We start from the raw sequence: 19,466 nt of genomic DNA, 5'->3' as shown, positions 1-19,466 counted from the left end.
TTGTTTAACGTATTTGACTTTCATTTGCTTCAAAAAGCTTTGTTTAAATGTGTCTCACTTTCATTTGATTCAAATAGCTATGTTGAATGCATTTGACTTTCATTTGAGTCAAAAAGCTTTGTTTGAATGTGTTTGACTTTTATTTGATTCAAATAGCTTTGTTGAATGAATTTGACTTTCATTTGCTTCAAAAAGCTTTGTTTGAATGTGTTTGACTTTCATTTGATAAAAATAGCTTTGTTGAATGCATTTGACTTTCATTTGAGTCAAAAAGCTTTGTTTGAGTGTGTTTGACTTTTATTTGATTCAAATAGCTTTGTTGAATGCACTTTACTTTCATTTTCATCAAAAAGCTTTGTATGTATGTGTTTGACTTTCATTTGATTCAAATAGCTTTGTTGAATGCATTTGACATTCATTTGCTTCAAAAAGCTTTGTTTGAATGTGTTTAACTTTCATTTGATTCAAATAGCTTTGTTGAATGTATTTTGACTTTCATTTGCTTTAAAAAACCTTTTTTTGAATGTGTTTGACTTTCATTTGATTCAAATAGCTTTGTTGAATGAAATTGACTTTCATTTGCTTTAAAAATCTTTGTTTGAATGTGTTTAAAGTTTCATTTGATGCAAATAGCTTTCTTGAATGCATTTGACTTTCATTTGCTTCAAAAAGCTTTGTTTGAATGTGTTTGACTTTCAGTTGATTCAAATAGCTTTGTTGAATGAATTTGACTTTCATTTGCTCAAAAAAGCTTTGTTTGAATGTGTTTGACTTTCATTCGATTTAAATAGCTTTGTTGAATTTATTTGACTTTCATTTGAGTCAAAAAGCTTTGTTTGAATGTGTTTGACTTTCATTTGATTCAAAAAGCTTTGTTGAATGCATTTGACTTTCATTTGCTTCAAAAAGCTTTGTTTGAATGTGTTTGACTTTCATTTGATTCAAATAGCTTTATTGAATGCATTTGACTTTCACTTAAGTCAAAAGGCTTTGTTTGAATGTGTTTGACTTTCATTTGATTCAAAGAGCTTTGTTGAATGTATTTGACTTTCATTTGCTTTAAAAATCTTTGTTTGAATGTGTTTAAAGATTCATTTGATTCAAATAGCTTTCTTGAATGCATTTGACTTTCATTTGCTTCAAAAAGCTTTGTTTGAATGTGTTTGACTTTCAGTTAATTCAAATAGCTTTGTTGAATGTATTTGACTTTCTTTTGCTCAAAAAAGCTTTGTTTGAATGTGTTTGACTTTCATTTGATTTAAATAGCTTTGTTGAATTAATTTGACTTTCATTTGAGTCAAAAAGCTTTGTTTGAATGTGTTTGACTTTCATTTTATTCAAAAAGCTTTGTTGAATGTATTTGACTTTCATTTGCTCAAAAAAGCTTTGTTTGAATGTGTTTGACTTTCATTTGATTTAAATAGCTTTGTTGAATTTATTTGACTTTCATTTGAGTCAAAAAGCTTTGTTTGAATGTGTTTGACTTTCAGTTGATTCAAATAGCTTTGTTGAATGTATTTGACTTTCATTTGCTCAAAAAAGCTTTGTTTGAATGTGTTTGACTTTCATTTGATTTAAATAGCTTTGTTGAATTTATTTGACTTTCATTTGAGTCAAAAAGCTTTGTTTGAATGTGTTTGACTTTCATTTGATTCAAAAAGCTTTGTTGAATGTATTGGACTTTCATTTGCTTCAAAAAGCTTTGTTTGAATGTGTTTGACTTTCATTTGATTCAAATAGCTTTGTTGAATGCATTTGACTATCACTTAAGTCAAAATGCTATGTTTGAATGTGTTTGACTTTCATTTGATTCAAATAGCTTTGTTGTATCTATTAGACTTTGATTTGCATCAAAAAGCTTTGTTTGAATGTGTTTGACTTTCATTTGATTGAAATAGCGTCGTTGAATGCATTTGACGTTCATTTGATTCAAATAGCTTTGTTGAATGCATTTGACTTTCATTTGATTCAAATAGCTTTGTTGAATGCATTTGACTTTCATTTGCTTCAAAAATCTTTGTTTGAGTGTGTTTAAGTTTCATTTGATTCAAATAGCTATGTTGAATGCATTTGACTTTCATTTGAGTCAAAAAGCTTTGTTTGAATGTTTTTGACTTTCATTTGATTCAAATAGCTTTCTTGAATGCATTTGACTTTCATTTGAGTCAAAAAGCTTTGTTTTAGTGTGTTTGACTTTCATTTGATTCAAATAGCTTTGTTGAATGCACTTTACTTTCATTTTCATCAAAAAGCTTTGTCTGTATGTGTTTGACTTTCATTTGATTCAAATAGCTTTGTTGAATGCATTTGACATTCATTTGCTTCAAAAAGCTTTGTTTGAATGTGTTTAACTTTCATTTGATTCAAATAGCTTTGTAGAATGCATTTGACTTTCATTTGCTTTAAAAATCTTTGTTTGAATGTGTTTGACTTTCTTTTGATTCAAATAGCTTTGTTGAATGCATTTGACTTTGATTTTCTTTAAAAAGCTTTGTTTGAATATGTTTAAAGTTTTATTTAATTCAAATAGCTTTCTTGAAGGCATTTGACTTTCATTATCAAAAAGCTTTGTTTGAATGTATTTGACTTTTATTTGATTCAAATAGCTTTGTTGAATGCACTTTACTTTCATTTTCATCAAAAAGCTTTGTCTGTATGTGTTTGACTTACATTTGATTCAAATAGCTTTGTTGAAGGCACTTGACTTTTATTTGCTACAAAAAACATTATTTGAATGCGTTTGACTTTCATTTGATTCATATAACTTTGTTGAATGCATTAGACTTTCATTTGAGTCAAATAGCTTTGTTTGAATGTGTTTGACTTTCATTTGATTCAAATAACTTTGTTGAATGCATATGACTTTCATTTGCATAAAAAAGCTTTGTTTGAATGTGTTTGACTTTCATTTGATTCAAATAGCTTTGTTGAATGCATTTGACTTTTATTTGCTTCAAAAAGCTTTGTTTGAAATTGCATTTTATTCAAATAGTTTTGTTGAATGCATTTGACTTTCATATGATTCAAATAGATTTGTTTGAATGTGTTTGACTTTCATTTGATTCAAATAACTTTGTTTAATGCACTTGCCTTTCATTTGCTTCTAAAAGCTTTGTTTGAATGTGTTTGACTTTCATTTGATTTAAATAGCTTTGTTGAATGCATTTGACTTTATTTGCAGCAAAAAGCTTTGTTTCAATGTGTTTGATTTTCATTATATTCAAATAGCATTGCTGAATGCATTTGCCTTTCATTTGAGTCTAAAATCTTTGTTTGAATGTGTTTGACTTTCATTTTATTCAAATAGCTTTGTTGAATGTAGTTGACTTTCATTTGAGTCAAAAAGCTTTTTTTTAATGTGTTTGACTTTCATTTGATTAAAATAGCTTTGTTGAATGCACTTTCATTTGCTTCAAAAAGCTTTATTTGAATGGGTTTGACTATCATTTGATTCAAATAGTTTTGTTGAATGCATTTGACTTTCATTTAGTTCAAAAAGCTTTGTTTGAAAGTTTTTGATATTCATTTGAATCAAGTAGCTTTGTTGAATGCATTTGACTTTCATTAGCTTCAAAAAGCTTTGTTTTTAAATGTGTTTGACTTTTATTTGTTTCAAATAGCTTTGTTGAATGCATTTGACTTTCATTTGCTTTAAATAGCTTTGTTTGAATGTGTTTCACTTTCATTTAATTCAAATAGCTTTGTTGAATGTATTTGACTTTCATTTACTTCAAAAAGCTTTGTTTGAATGTGTTTGACTTTCATTTGATAAAAATAGCTTTGTTGTATGCATTTGACTTTCATTTGAGTCAAAAAGCTTTGTTTGAATGTGTTTGACTTTCATTTGATGCAAATAGCTTTGTTGAACACACTTGACTTTCATTTGCTTCAAAAAGCTTTGTTCGAATGTGTTTGACTTTTATTTGATTCAAATAGATTTGTTGAATGCATTTGACTTTCATTAGCTTCAAACAGCTTTTTTTTTAAATGTGTTTGACTTTTATTTGATTCAAGTAGCTTTGTTTAATGCATTTGACTTTCATTTGCTTCAAAAAGCTTTGTTTGAATGTGTTTCACTTTGATTTAATTCAAGTAGCTTTGTTGAATGCATTTGTCTTTCATTTGCTTTAAAAAGCTTTGTTTGAATGTGTTTCACTTTCATTTAATTCAAATAGCTTTGTTGAATGTATTTGACTTTCATTTGCTTCAAAAAGCTTTGTTTGAATGTGTTCGACTTTCATTTGATAAAAATAGCTTTGTTGTATGCATTTGACTTTCATTTGAGTCAAAACGCTTTGTTTGAATGTGTTTGACTTTCATTTGATGCAAATAGCTTTGTTGAATGCACTTGACTTTTATTTGCTTCAAAAAGCTTTGTTCGAATGTGTTTGACTTTCATTTGATTCAAATAGATTTGTTGAATGCATTTGACTTTCATTTATTCAAAAATCTTTGTTTGAATGTGTTTGACATTCATTTGATTCAAATAGCTTTGTTGAATGCATTTGACTTACATTTGGTTCAAAAAGCATTGTTTGAATGTGTTTGACATTCATTTGATTCAAAGGGCTTTGTTGAATGCATTTGACTTTCATTTGCTTCCAAAAAGCTTTGTTTGAATGTGTTTGACTTTCATTTGATTCAAATAACTTTGTTGAATGCATTTAGCATTCATTAGAGTCAAATAGCTTTGTTAGAATGTCTTTGACTTTGATTTTATTCAAATAGCTTTGAAGAATGCATTTGACGTTCATTTGAGTCAAATAGCTTTGTTTGAATGTGTTTGATTTTCATTTGATTCAAATAGCTTTGTTGAATGCACTTGACTTTCATTTGCTTCAAAAAGCTTTGTTCGAATGTGTTTGACTTTCATTTGATGCAAATAGCTTTGTTGAAGGCATTTGATTTTCATTTGCTTCAAAAAGCTTTGTTTGAATGTGTTTGACTTTCATTTGATTCAAATAGCTTTGTTGAATGCATTTGACTTTCAATTACTTCAAAAAGCTTTATTTGAATGTGTTTGACTTTCATATGATTCAAATAGCTTTGTTGAATGCATTTGACTTTAATTTGCATCAAAAGGCTTTGTTTGAATGTGTTTGACTTTCATTTGATTCAAATAGCTTTGTTAATTGCATTTGACTTTCATTTTCTTTAAATAGCTTTGTTTGAATGTGTTTGAATTTCATTTGATTCAAATAGCTTTGTTGAATGTATTTGACATTCATTTGCTTCAAAAACCTTTTTTTGAATTTGTTTGACTTTCATTTTATTCAAATAGCTTTGTTGAATGCATTTGACTTTCATTTGAGTCAAAACACTTTGTTTGAATGTGTTTGACTTTCATTTGATTCAAATAGCTTTGTTGAATGCACTTGACTTTCATTTGCATCAAAAAACTTTGTTTGAATGTGTTTGACTTTCATTTGATTCAAATAGCTTTGTTGAATGAATTTGACTTTCATTTGCTTCATAAAGCTTTGTTTGAATGTGTTTGACTTTTATTTGATTCAAATAGCTTTCTTGAATGCATTTGACTTTCATTTGCTTCAAAAATCTTTGTTTGAATGTGTTTATGTTTCATTTGATTCAAATAGCTTTGTTAAATACATTTGACTTTGATTTTAGCCAAATAGCTTTGTTAAATACATTTGACTTTGATTTGACTTTCATTTGCTTGAAAAAGCTTTGTTTAAATGTGTTTGACTTTCATTTGATTCAATTAGCTTTGTTGAATGTATTTGACTTTCATTTGCTTAAAAAAGCTTTGTTTAAATTTTTTTAACTTTCATTTTATTCAAATAGCTTTGTTGAATGTATTTGACTTTCATTTGAGTCAAAAAGCTTTGTTTGAATGTGTTTTACTTTCATTTGATTCAAATAACTTTTTTGAATGCATTTGACTTTCATTTGCTTCAAAAAGCTTTGTTTGAATATGTGTTATTTTCATTTGATTCAAATAGCTTTGTTGAATGTATTTGACTTTCGTTTCCTTCAAAAACCTTTTTTTGAATGTGTTTGACTTTCATTTGATTCAAGTAGGTTTCTTGAATGCATTTAACTTTCATTTGTTTCAAAAATCTTTGTTTGAATGTGTTTAAGTTTCATTTCATTCAAATAGCTTTGTTGAATGCATTTGACTTTCATTTGAGTCAAAACGCTTTGTTTGAATGTGTTTGGCTTGCATTTGATTCAAATAGCTTTGTTAAATGCAAATGACGTTCATTTTCTTCAAATAGCTTTGTTGAATGCATTTGACTTTCATTTGAGTCAAAAAGCTTTGTTTGAATGTGTTTTACTTTCATTTGATTCAAATACCTTTTTTGAATGCATTTGACTTTCATTTGCTTCAAAAAGCTTTGTTTGAATATGTGTTATTTTCATTTGATTCAAATAGCTTTGTTGAATGTATTTGACTTTCGTTTCCTTCAAAAACCTTTTTTTGAATGTGTTTGACTTTCATTTGATTCAAGTAGGTTTCTTGAATGCACTTAACTTTCATTTGTTTCAAAAATCTTTGTTTGAATGTGTTTAAGTTTCATTTCATTCAAATAGCTTTGTTGAATGCATTTGACTTTCATTTGAGTCAAAACGCTTTGTTTGAATGTGTTTGACTTGCATTTGATTCAAATAGCTTTGTTAAATGCAAATGACGTTCATTTTCTTCAAATAGCTTTATTGAATGCATTTGACTTTCATTTGCTTTAAAGAGCTTTATATGAATGTGTTTGATTTTCGTTTTATTCAAATAGCTTTGTTGAATGCGTTTGACATTCTTTTGAGTCAAAAAGCTTTGTTTGAATGTGTTTGACTTTTATTTGATTCAAATAGCTTTGTTGAATGCATTTGATTTTCATTTGCTACAAAAAGCTTTGTTTGAATGTGTTTGACTTGCATTTGATTCAAATTGCTTTGTTGAATGCACTTGACTTTCATTTGCATCAAAAAGCTTTGTTTGAATGTGTTTGACTTTCATTTTATTCCAATAGCTTTGTTGAATGAATTTGACTTTCATTTGCTTCATAAAGCTTTGTTTGAATGTGTTTGACTTTCATTTGATTCAAATAGCTTTCTTGAATGCATTAGACTTTCATTTGCTTCAAAAATCTTTGTTTGAATGTGTTTATGTTTCATTTGATTCAAATAGCTTTGTTAAATACATTTGACTTTGATTTTAGTCAAAAAGCTTTGTTTGAATGTGTTTGACTTTCATTTGTTTCAAATAGCTTTGTTTAAATGTGTTTGACTTTCATTTGATTCAATTTGCTTTGTTGAATGCATTTGACTTTCATTTGCTTACAAAAGCTTTGTTTGAATTTGTTTGACTTTCATTTTATTCAAATAGCATTGTTGATTGTATTTGACTTTCATTTGATTCAAAAAGCTTTGTTTGAATGTGTTTGACTTTCGTTTCCTTCAAAAACCTTTTTTTGAATGTATTTGACTTTCATTTGATTCAAGTAGCTTTCTTGAATGTATTTAACGTTCATTTGCTTCAAAAATCTTTGTTTGAATGTGTTTAAGTTTCATTTCATTCAAATAGCTTTGTTGAATGCATTTGACTTTCATTTGAGTCAAAACGCTTTGTTTGAATGTGTTTGACTTTCATTTGATTCAAATAGCTTTGTTAAATGCATATGACTTTCATTTTCTTCAAATAGCTTTGTTTGAATGTGTTTGACTTTCATTTGATTCAAATAGCTTTGTTGAATGCATTTGACTTTTATTTCCTTCAAAAAGCTTTGTTTGAATGTGTTTGACTTTCATTTGATTCAAATAGCTTTGTTTAATGCATTTGACTTTCATTTGAGGCAAATAGCTTTGTTTGAATGTGTTTGACTTTCATTTGATTAAAATAGCTTTGTTGAATGCATTTGACGTTCATTTGAGTCAAATAGCTTTGTTTGAATGTCTTTGACTTTCATTAGATTCAAATAGCTTTGTTGACTGCATTTGACGTTCATTTGAGTCAAATAGCTTTGTTTGAAAGTGTTTGACTTTCATTTGATTCAAATAGCTTTGTTGAATGCATTTGTCTTTCAATTCATTCAAAAAGCTTTTTTAAAACGTGTTTGACATTCATTTGATTCAAATAGCTTTGATGAATGCAATTGACTTTCATTTGCTTCAAAAAGCTTTGTTTGAATGTGTTTGACTTTCATTTGATTTAAATGGCTTTGTTGAATGTATTTGACTTTCATTTGCTTCAAAAAGCTTTGTTTGAATGTGTTTGACTTTCATTTGATTCAAATAGCTTTGTTGAATGCATTTGACTTTCATTTGAGTCAAAACGCTTTGAATAAATGAGTTTGTCTTTCATTTGATTCAAATAGCTTTGTTGAATGCACTTGACTTTCATTTGCATCAAAAAGCTTTGTTTGAATGTGTTTGACTTTTATTTGATTCAAATAGCTTTGTTGAATGCATTTGACTTTCATTTGCTTCAAAAAGCTTTATTTGAATGTGTTTGACTTTCATTTGATTCAAATTGCTTTGTTAAATATATGACTTTCATTTGCTTCAAATAGCTTTGTTTGAACGTGTTTGACTTTCATTCGATTCAAATAGCTTTGTTGAATGCATTTGACTTTCAATTACTTCAAAAAGCTTTGTTTGAATGTGTTTGACTTTCATTTGATTCAAATAGCTTACTTGAACGCATTTGACTTTCATTTGCTTCAAAAATCTTTGTTTGAATGTGTTTATGTTTCATTTGATTCAAATAGCTTTGTTAAATGCATTTGACTTCCATTTGAGTCAAAACGCTTTGTTTTAATGTGTTTGACTTTCATTTGATTCAAATAGCTTTGTTTAATGCATATGAGTTTCATTTGCTTCAAAAAGCTTTGTTTAAATGTGTTTGACTTTCATTTAATTCAAATAACTTTGTTAAATGCATTTGACTTTCATTTGCTTCAAAAAGCCTTATTTGAATGGGTTTGACTGTCATTTGATTCAAATAGCTTTGTTGAATGCACTTGACTTTCATTTGCTTCAAAAAGCTTTATTAGAAATTGTTTGCCTTTCATTTGATTCAAATAGCTGTGTTGAATGCATTTGACGTTCATTTGAGTCAAATAGCTTTGTTTGAATGTATTTGACTTTCATTTCCTTCAAAAACCTTTTTTTAAAATGTGTTTGACTTTCATTTGATTCAAATAGCTTTGTTAAATATATGACTTTGATTTGCTTCAAATAGCTTTGTTTGAATGTGTTTGACTTTCATTGGATTCAAATAGCTTTGTTGAATGCATTTGACTTTCAATTACTTCAAAAAGCTTTATTTGAATGTGTTTGACTTTCATTTGATTTAAATAGCTTTGTTGAATGCATTTGACGTTCATTCAAATCAAATAGCTTTGTTTGAATGTCTTTGACTTTCATTTAATTCAAATAGCTTTGTTGAATGCATTTGACATTAATTTGCTTCAAAAAGCTTTGTTTGAATGTGTTTGACTTTCATTTGATTCAAATAGCTTTATTGAATGAATTTGTCTTTCATTTGCTTCATAAAGCTTTGTTTGAATGTGTTTGACTTTCATTTCATTCAAATAGCTTTCTTGAACGCATTTGACTTTCATTTGCTTGAAAAATCTTTGTTTGAATGTGTTTATGTTTCATTTGATTCAAATAGCTTTGTTAAATGCATTTGACTTTCATTTGAGTCAAAACGCTTTGTTTTAATGTGTTTGACTTTCATTTGATTCAAATAGCTTTGTTGAATGTATTTGACTTTCATTTCCTTCAAAAACCTTTTTTTTGAATGTGTTTGACTTTCATTTGATTCAAGTAGCTTTCTTGAATGCATTTCGCTTTCATTTGCTTCAAAAATCTTTGTTTGAATGTGTTTAAGTTTCATTTGATTCAAATAGCTTTGTTGAATGCATTTGACTTTCATTTGAGTCAAAACGCTTTGTTTGAATGTGTTTGACTTTCATTTGATTCAAATAGCTTTGTTAAATGCATTTAACTTTCATTTGCTTCAAAAAGCTTTGTTTGAATGTGTTTGAATTTCATTTGATTCAAATAGCTTTGTTAAATGCATTTGACTTTCATTTGCTTCAAAAAGCCTTATTTGAATGGGTTTGACTGTCATTTGATTCAAATAGCTTTGTTGAATGCACTTGACTTTCATTTGCTTCAAAAAGCTTTGTTTGAAAGTGTTTGCCTTTCATTTGATTCAAATAGCTGTGTTGAATGCATTTGACGTTCATTTGAGTCAAATAGCTTTGTTTGAATGTGTTTGACTTTAATTTGATTCAAATTGCTTTGTTCAATGCATTTGACTTTCATTTCGTTCAAAAAGCTTTTTTTAAATGTGTTTGACTTTCATTTGATTCAAATAGCTTTGTTTAATGCATTTGACTTTCTTTTGCTTCCAAAAGCTTTATTTGAATTTGTTTGACTTTCATTTGATTCAAATAGCTATGTTGAATGCATTTGACTTTCACTTGCTTCAAAATGCTTTGTTTGAATGTTTTTTACTTTCATTTGATTCAAATAGCTTTGTTGAATGTCTTTGACTTTCATTTGCTTCAAAAACCTTTTTTTGAATTTGTTTGACTTTCATTTGATTCAGATAGCTTTCTTGAATGCATTTCGCTTTCATTTGCTTCAAAAAGCCTTATTTGAATGGGTTTGACTGTCATTTGATTCAAATAGCTTTGTTGAATGCACTTGACTTTCATTTGCTTCAAAAAGATTTGTTTGAATGTGTTTGCCTTTCATTTGATTCAAATAGCTGTGTTGAATTCATTTGACGTTCTTTTGAGTCAAATAGCATTGTTTGAATGTGTTTGACTTTCATTTGATTCAAATTGCTTTGTTGAATGCATTTGACTTTCATTTCATTCAAAAATCTTTTTTTAAATGTGTTTGACTTTCATTTGATTCAAATAGCTTTGTTTAATGCATTTGACTTTCTTTTGCTTCAAAAAGCTTTGTTTGAATGTGTTTGACTTTCATTTGATTCAAATATCTTTGTTGAATGCATTTGACTTTCACTTGTTTCAAAAAGCTTTGTTTGAATGTGTTTGACTTTCATTTGATTCAAATAGCTTTGTTGAATTTATTTGACTTTTATTTCCTTCAAAAACCTTTTTTTGAATTTGTTTGACTTTCATTTGATTCAAATAGCTTTCTTGAATGCATTTTGACTTTCATTTGTTTCAAAAATCTTTGTTTGAATGTGTTTAAGTTTCATTTGATTCAAATAGCTTTGTTAAATGCATTTGACTTTCATTTGAGTGAAAACTCTTTGTTTGAATGTGTTTGACTTTCATTTGAATAATACAGCTTTGTTGAATGCACTTGACTTTCATTTGCATCAAAAAGCTTTGTTTGAATGTGTTTCACTTTCATTTGATTCAAATAGCTTTGTTGAATGCATTTGACTTTTATTTGCTTCAAAGAGCTGTGTTTGATTTTCATTTTATTCAAATAGCTTTGTTTGAACGTGTTTGACTTTCATTTGCTTCAAAAAGCTTTGTTTGAATGTGTTTGACTTTCATTTTATTCAATTGGCTTTGTTGAACGCATTTGACTTTCATTTGCTTCAAAAAGCTTTGTTTGAATTTGTTTGACTTTCATTTTATTCAAATAGCTTTGTTGAATGTATTTGACTTTCATTTGAGTCAAAAACCTTTGTTTGAATGTGTTTGACTTTCATTTGATTCAAATAACTTTGTTGAATGCATTTGACTTTCATTTTCTTCAAAAAGCTTTGTTTGAATGTGTTTGACTTTCATTTGATTCAAAAAGCTTTGTTGAATGTATTTGAATTTCATTTCCATCAAAAACCGTTTTTGATTGTGTTTGACTTTGATTTGATTCAAGTAGCTTTCTTAAATGCATTTAATTTTCATTTGCATCAAAAATCTTTGTTTGAATGTGTTTAAGTTTCAATTGATTCAAATAGCTTTGTTGAATGCATTTGACTTTTATTTAAGTCAAAACGCTTTGTTTGAATGTGTTTGACTTTCATTTGATTCAAATAGCTTTGTTAAATGCATATGACTTTCATTTGCTTCAAATAGCTTTGTTTTAATGTGTTTGACTTTAATTTGATTCAAATAGCTTTGTTGAATGCATTTTACTTTCATTTGCTTCAAATAGCTTTATTTGAATCTTTTTGACTTTCATTTGATTCAAATAGTTTTGTTGAAGGCATTTGACGTTCATTTGAGTCAAATAGCTTTGTTTGAATGTCTTTGACTTTCATTTGATTTAAATAGCTTTGTTGACTGCATTTGACGTTCATTTGAGTCAAATAGCTTTGTTTGAATGTGTTTGACTTTCATTTGATTCAAATAGCTTTGTTGAACGCATTTGACTTTCATTTCGTTCAAAAAGCTTTTTTTAAATGTGTTTGACTTTCATTTGATTCAAATAGCTTTGTTGAATGCATTTGACTTTCATTTGCTTCAAAAAGCTTTGTTTGAATGTGTTTGACTTTCATTTGATTCAAATGGCTTTGTTAAATGTATTTGACTTTCATTTGCTTCAAAAAGTTTTGTTTGAATGTGTTAGACTTTCATTTGATTCAAATAGCTTTGTGGAATGCATTTGACTTTCATTTCGTTCAAAAAGCTTTTTTTAAATGTGTTTGACTTTCATTTAATTCAAATAGCTTTGTTGAATGCACTTGACTTTAATTTCCATAAAAATGCTTTAGTTGAATGTCTTTGACTTTTATTTGATTCAAATAGCTTTGTTGAATGCATTTCACTTTCATTTGCTTCAAAAAGCTTTGTTCGAATGTGTTTGTTTTCATTTGATTCAAATAGCTTTGTTGAATGCATTTGACTTTCATTTGATTCAAATAGCTTTGTTGAATGCATTTGACTTTCATTTAAGTCAAATAGCTTTGTTTGAATGTGTTTGACTTTCATTCGATTCAAATTGCTTTGTTGAATACATTTCACTTTCATTCGATTCAAATAGCTTTGTTTGAATGTGTTTGACTTTCATTTGATTCTAATAGTTTTGTTGAGTGCATTTTACTTTCATTTGCTTCAAAAAGCTTTGTTTAAATGTGTTTGACTTTCATTTGATTGAAATGCCTTTGTTAAATGCATTTGCCTTTCATTTGCTTCAAAAAGCTTTGTTTGAATGTGTTTAACTTTCGTTTGATTGAAATGCCTTTGTTGAATGTATTTGACTTTCATTTGCTTCAAAAAGCTTTGATTGAATGTGTTTGTTTTCATTTGATTCAAATAGCTTTGTTGAATGCACTTGACTTTCATTTGATTCAAATAGCTTTGTTTGAATGTGTTTGACTTTCATTTGCTTCAAAAAGCTTTGTTTAAATGTGTTTGACTTTCATTTGATTCAAATAGCTTTGTTTAATGCATTTGACTTTCATTTGAGTCAAATAGCTTTATTTGAATCTTTTTGACTTTCATTTGATTCAAATAGTTTTGTTGAAGGCATTTGACGTTCATTTGAGTCAAATAGCTTTGTTTGAATGTCTTTGACTTTCATTTGATTTAAATAGCTTTGTTGACTGCATTTGACGTTCATTTGAGTCAAATAGCTTTGTTTGAATGTGTTTGACTTTCATTTGATTCAAATAGCTTTGTTGAACGCATTTGACTTTCATTTCGTTCAAAAAGCTTTTTTTAAATGTGTTTGACTTTCATTTGATTCAAATAGCTTTGTTGAATGCATTTGACTTTCATTTGCTTCAAAAAGCTTTGTTTGAATGTGTTTGACTTTCATTTGATTCAAATGGCTTTGTTAAATGTATTTGACTTTCATTTGCTTCAAAAAGTTTTGTTTGAATGTGTTAGACTTTCATTTGATTCAAATAGCTTTGTGGAATGCATTTGACTTTCATTTCGTTCAAAAAGCTTTTTTTAAATGTGTTTGACTTTCATTTAATTCAAATAGCTTTGTTGAATGCACTTGACTTTAATTTCCATAAAAATGCTTTAGTTGAATGTCTTTGACTTTTATTTGATTCAAATAGCTTTGTTGAATGCATTTCACTTTCATTTGCTTCAAAAAGCTTTGTTCGAATGTGTTTGTTTTCATTTGATTCAAATAGCTTTGTTGAATGCATTTGACTTTCATTTGATTCAAATAGCTTTGTTGAATGCATTTGACTTTCATTTAAGTCAAATAGCTTTGTTTGAATGTGTTTGACTTTCATTCGATTCAAATTGCTTTGTTGAATACATTTCACTTTCATTCGATTCAAATAGCTTTGTTTGAATGTGTTTGACTTTCATTTGATTCTAATAGTTTTGTTGAGTGCATTTTACTTTCATTTGCTTCAAAAAGCTTTGTTTAAATGTGTTTGACTTTCATTTGATTGAAATGCCTTTGTTAAATGCATTTGCCTTTCATTTGCTTCAAAAAGCTTTGTTTGAATGTGTTTAACTTTCGTTTGATTGAAATGCCTTTGTTGAATGTATTTGACTTTCATTTGCTTCAAAAAGCTTTGATTGAATGTGTTTGTTTTCATTTGATTCAAATAGCTTTGTTGAATGCACTTGACTTTCATTTGATTCAAATAGCTTTGTTTGAATGTGTTTGACTTTCATTTGATTTTAATAGCTTTGTTGAATGCATTTGACTTTCATTTAAGTCAAATAGCTTTGTTTGAATGTGTTTGACTTTCATTTGATTCAAATAGCTTTGTTGAATGCATTTGACTTTCATTTGCTTCAAAAAGCTTTGTGTCAATGTTTGTGACTTTCATTTGATTCAAATAGCTTTGTTAAATGCATTTGACTTTCATTTGCTTCAAAAAGCTTTGTTTGAATGTGTTTGACTTTCATTTGATTCAAATAGCTTTGTTGAATGCACTTGACGTTCATTTGAGTCAAATAGCTTTGCTTGAATGTGTGTGAATTTCATTTGATTCAAATAGCTTTGTTGAATGCATTTCACTTTCATTTTCTTCAAAAAGCTTTGTTTGAATGTGTTTGACTTTCTTTTAATTCAAATTGCTTTGTTGAATGCATTTGACTTTCATTTGAGTAAAATAGCCTTGTCTGAATGTGTTTGACTTTCATTTGATTCAAATAGCTTTATTGAATGCATTTGACTTTCATTTGAGTCAAATAGCTTCGTTTGAATGTGTTTGAATTTCATTTGATTCAAATAGCTTTGTTTGAATGTGTGTGACTTTCATTTGATTCAAATAGCTTTGTTGAATGCATTTGACTTTCAGTTGGTTCAAAAAGCATTGTTTGAATGTGTTTGACTTTCATTTGATTCAAATAGCTTTGTTGAATGCATTGACTTTCATTTGAGTCAAAAAGCTTTGTTTGAATGTGTTTGACTTTCATTTGATTCAAATAGCTTTGTTGAATGTAATTGACTTTCATTTGGTTCAAAAAGCATTGTCTGAATGTTTTTGACTTTCATTTGATTCAAATAGCTTTGTTGAATGCATTTGACTTTCATTTAAGTTAAAAAGCTTTGTTTGAATGTGTTTGACTTTCATTAGATTTAAATGGCTTTGTTGAATGCATTTGACTTTCATTTTGTTCAAAAAGCTTTGTTTTAATGTGTTTTACTTTCATTTGATTCAAATAGCTTTGTAGAATGCACTTGACTTTCATTTGAGTCAAAAATTTTTGTTTGAATGTGTTTGGCTTTCATTTTATTCAAATAGGTTTGTTGAATGCATTTGACTTTCATTTGCTTCAAAAAGCTTTGTTTTAATGTGTTTAACTTTCATTTGATTCAAATAGCTTTGTCGAATGCATTTGACTTTCATTTGATCAAATAGCTTTGTTTGTATGTGTTTGACTTTCATTTGATTCAAATAGCTTTGTTGTATGCATTTGACTTTCATTTGCTTCAAAAAGCTTTGTTTGAATGTGTTTGACTTTCATTTTATCCTAATAGCTTTGTTGAATGCAATTGACTTTCATTTGTGTCAAAAAGCTTTGTTTGAATGTGTTTGACTTTCATTTTATCCTAATAGCTTTGTTGAATGCAATTGACTTCCATTTGTGTCAAAAAGCTTTGTTTGAATGCGTTTGACTTTTATTTGATTCAAATAGCTTTGTAAAATGCACTTGACTTTCATTTTCTTCAAAAAGCTTTGTTTGAATGTGTTTGACTTTCATTTGATTCAAATAGCTTTGTAGAATGCATTTGACTTTCATTTGCTTCAAAAAGCTTTGTTTGAATGTGTTTGACTTTCATTTGATTCAAATAGCTTTGTAGAATGCACTTGACTTTCATTTGCTTTAAAAAGCTTTGTTTGAATGTGTTTAACTTTCATTTGATTCAAATAGCTTTATTGAATGCATTAGACTTTTATTTGAGTTAAAAAGCTTTGTTTGAATGTGTTTGACTTTCATTTGATTCAAATAGCTTTGCTGAATGCATTTGATTTTCATTTACTTCAAAAAGCTTTTTTGAATGTGTTTGACTTTCATTTGAGTCAAATAGCTTTGTTTGAATGCATTTGACTTTCATTTGAGTCAAATATCTTTTTTTTAAATGTGTTTGACTTTCATTTGATTCAAATAGCCTTGTTTAATGCATTTGACTTTCATTTCGTTCAACAAGCTTTGTTTGAATGTGTTTGACTTTCATTTAATTCAAATAGCTTTGTTGAATGTATTTGACTTTCATTTGCTTCAAATAGCTTATTTTGAATGTATTTGACTTTCATTTGATTCAAATAGCTTTGTTGAATGCATTTGACTTTCATTTTCTTCAAAAAGCTTTGTTTGAATGTGTTTGACTTTCATTAAATTCAGATAGCTTTGTTGAATGCATTTGACTTTTATTTGATTCAAATAGCTTTATTTGAATTTGTTTGTGATGAGTGACATTTATGGCACTCATTTGATCTCTTTTTGGATGAATTTCATTTCATTTTATTACTCTTTTCTTTAGTTTTCCTTAGTTTTATTCTTAATTTCTTCATTTTATGCTTTTCATGGTTAGTTTCTCTATTTTGTGCATTTTCTAGTTTACTTGTTATTTTTCCCTTTTATTTGTTTTTTCTCCTTTGTTTGTAGGTTGTGATTGATTGTCCAAGAATTCCCAAGCTTCCTCTCCATGGTCTTTCATTGTTTTTCATGCCTAATGCTTGTGCATAGAGTTTCAAGTCAAAGGGGGATCCGAGGAGCATGCTTCAAGGCCTTGTATATGCTCTTTTCATGGCTTATATTCTTCAAGAATTCCAAGAAAGTTGCTGCCTTCCTTGTCCTCCATCATCATCATCTAGGATGTGTGCACCCCATGAGCTAGGACGAAGAGAAGAAGAGGAGGTTGCCAGATATGTGCGGGTGCACTCAGGGTGTGTGCGGGCGCACCTTTCTGGGTGTGTCCCGTGCGCACTTCTCTCTCTCCTCCGAGCGCCCGCACCTGCGTGGGTCTATTCTTGGGCGTCAAAACCGACCTTCTCCTTTGTATATATAGTTATTTCCTTCTATTTTTGTAAAAAGAAGTTTCATAATAGAATTAGATCATATTCTTAGCTTAGTTGAGAGCTTCTCTCTCTAGATCTAGGGGTTAGTTTTAGGAGTATATTTTAGAAGAGAAAGTGAAGAATTTCAATGGTGATTGAGAGATTGAAGATTCAATGGTGACAATTGTATTGGAGATCTACTCTATTATCAATGAGCATTTCTAAACTCTATCTCATTTATTGTTTTGTTTAGTATTCATGTTTAGATTGTTTGATTTTGTTTAGATTTTGATGATTTGATGATTGATGTTTGATTAGAGTAATTGTTCTTCTTTGATTGTAGATTGTTGATTTCTTTGGTTATTAGTTGAATTGATGATGTTGCTAGAGTAGTTGTTTGGTTAGGGATTTGGTGAAGCTTGTATTATGTAATGGATTGATGTAGATTGGGGATTTTGATGGAGTTGATGATGTGATTAAATTGGTTAATTGATTATGTGCATGTGTGTGTTTGATTTAGGCTTGATCACCCTTGTTATTCACACTAGATTGCATTGTAAGTTCACATTGATACGGACCATTGATTTGTGGCTTGCATTTACACGATTGAGGTGTCTTGTGACGTTTCCTAGCTAGAGTTTATCGTAGTTGACGCTAGTTAGACCTCTAGGAGAATAGCTTGATATGCTCTTTTGGTTGCATAATTGATCTTCCCTCACATTGCTTGACTTAGTCAACTTCCTAAACCAATTTGCATTGTTCATTGCTATTATAAGTGAATCCTAATCCCTAGCATTTTATTTGTTTGATTTCTTTGTCTTAGTAGTTGTTAGTGTCCTCTTTTACCCTTCGTCTTCGACCTAGCTTAGGCACATAATTGGAGGCACTTAGACATTACCGTTCCTTTGGGTTCGACCCTTGACTTACCTCTATACTTGTATTTAGGTTTGTTGAGTGTTTATAAATTTTGTTTGGCTTAGGAGGATTAGTCCAACGACCTAATTTTCCCACGTCAAAATGGCGCCGTTGCCGGGGAACGGTGTCTATGTTTGAGTGTTTTTGATTGCTTGAGTCTAGGTCTTTGTGTATACTTTTCTTTTATTTGATTTTTGCTTGTTTTGTATAAAAATGGGAAATACCTCGTTTCCTCAATTTGAGAATGAGCCATTTTGGGTGTACTTTAATAGATTAGAGGACTTCATTAGTTACCATGGTTATGATCTTTGGGAGGCTTGTAGGATTTGTTATCATAATTTGACTAAGAAAACTAGAGACATTGTTGAAAGCATGTTTAATGGTAGATTTCGGGCATTGTCAATTGATAATGCTTGGGAATTTTATGTATGGTTTGCTAGAGATAGTTATAATCGTGGTCATGGTTGTTCAAATGCTTCTATTGATGATTGTTATGGTCCATGTTCCATGAATAATGAATCTTGCATGCCTTCTTGTGCCCCCATCCCCCATATTAATGATGCCACTCATATCTCTAGTGTTGATCCTCATCACATGCCTGCTCATAATTCTTTTCCTCATTATGCTCCGCAACTCTCTTCACCTTTGAAAACCTTGGAGCCTAACATTGAGTCTTCTTATAATCAAATTGGTGGTTCTTAGAGAAAATTTGAGATGAATTCTAATTTGGAACCAAATGAGATGAGATATTTGGAGACCAACCTTCTTCCACCCCATCTCCTTTGTATGATGACCATGGTTTCTTTGAGGGCGAGGCCTTGAGCTTAGATGATTTTGATGAAAAAGAGATTCCATGAGATAAGGTTGAGGAGGTAGAACCTACTTTAGATGATTATGAAGAAGAGAGTGAAGTGTTAAATGCATTTGACTTTCATTTGCTTCAAAAAGCTTTGTTTGAATGTGTTTGACTTTCATTTTATTCTAATAGCTTTGTAGAATGCATTTGATTTTCATTTGCTTCAAAAAGCTTTGTTTGAATGTGTTTGACTTTCATTTGAGTCAAATAGCTTTGTATGAATGCATTTGACTTTCATTTGAGTCAAAAAGCTTTGTATGAATGTGTTTGACTTTCATTTGATTCAAATAGCCTTGTTGAATGCATTTGACT

The sequence above is a fragment of the Chenopodium album genome, chromosome 12 (assembly GCF_948465745.1).
Source record: "Chenopodium album chromosome 12, dcCheAlbu1.1, whole genome shotgun sequence".
NCBI classification, from domain to species: domain Eukaryota; kingdom Viridiplantae; phylum Streptophyta; class Magnoliopsida; order Caryophyllales; family Amaranthaceae; genus Chenopodium; species Chenopodium album.
This window is presented reverse-complemented; position numbering follows the sequence as displayed.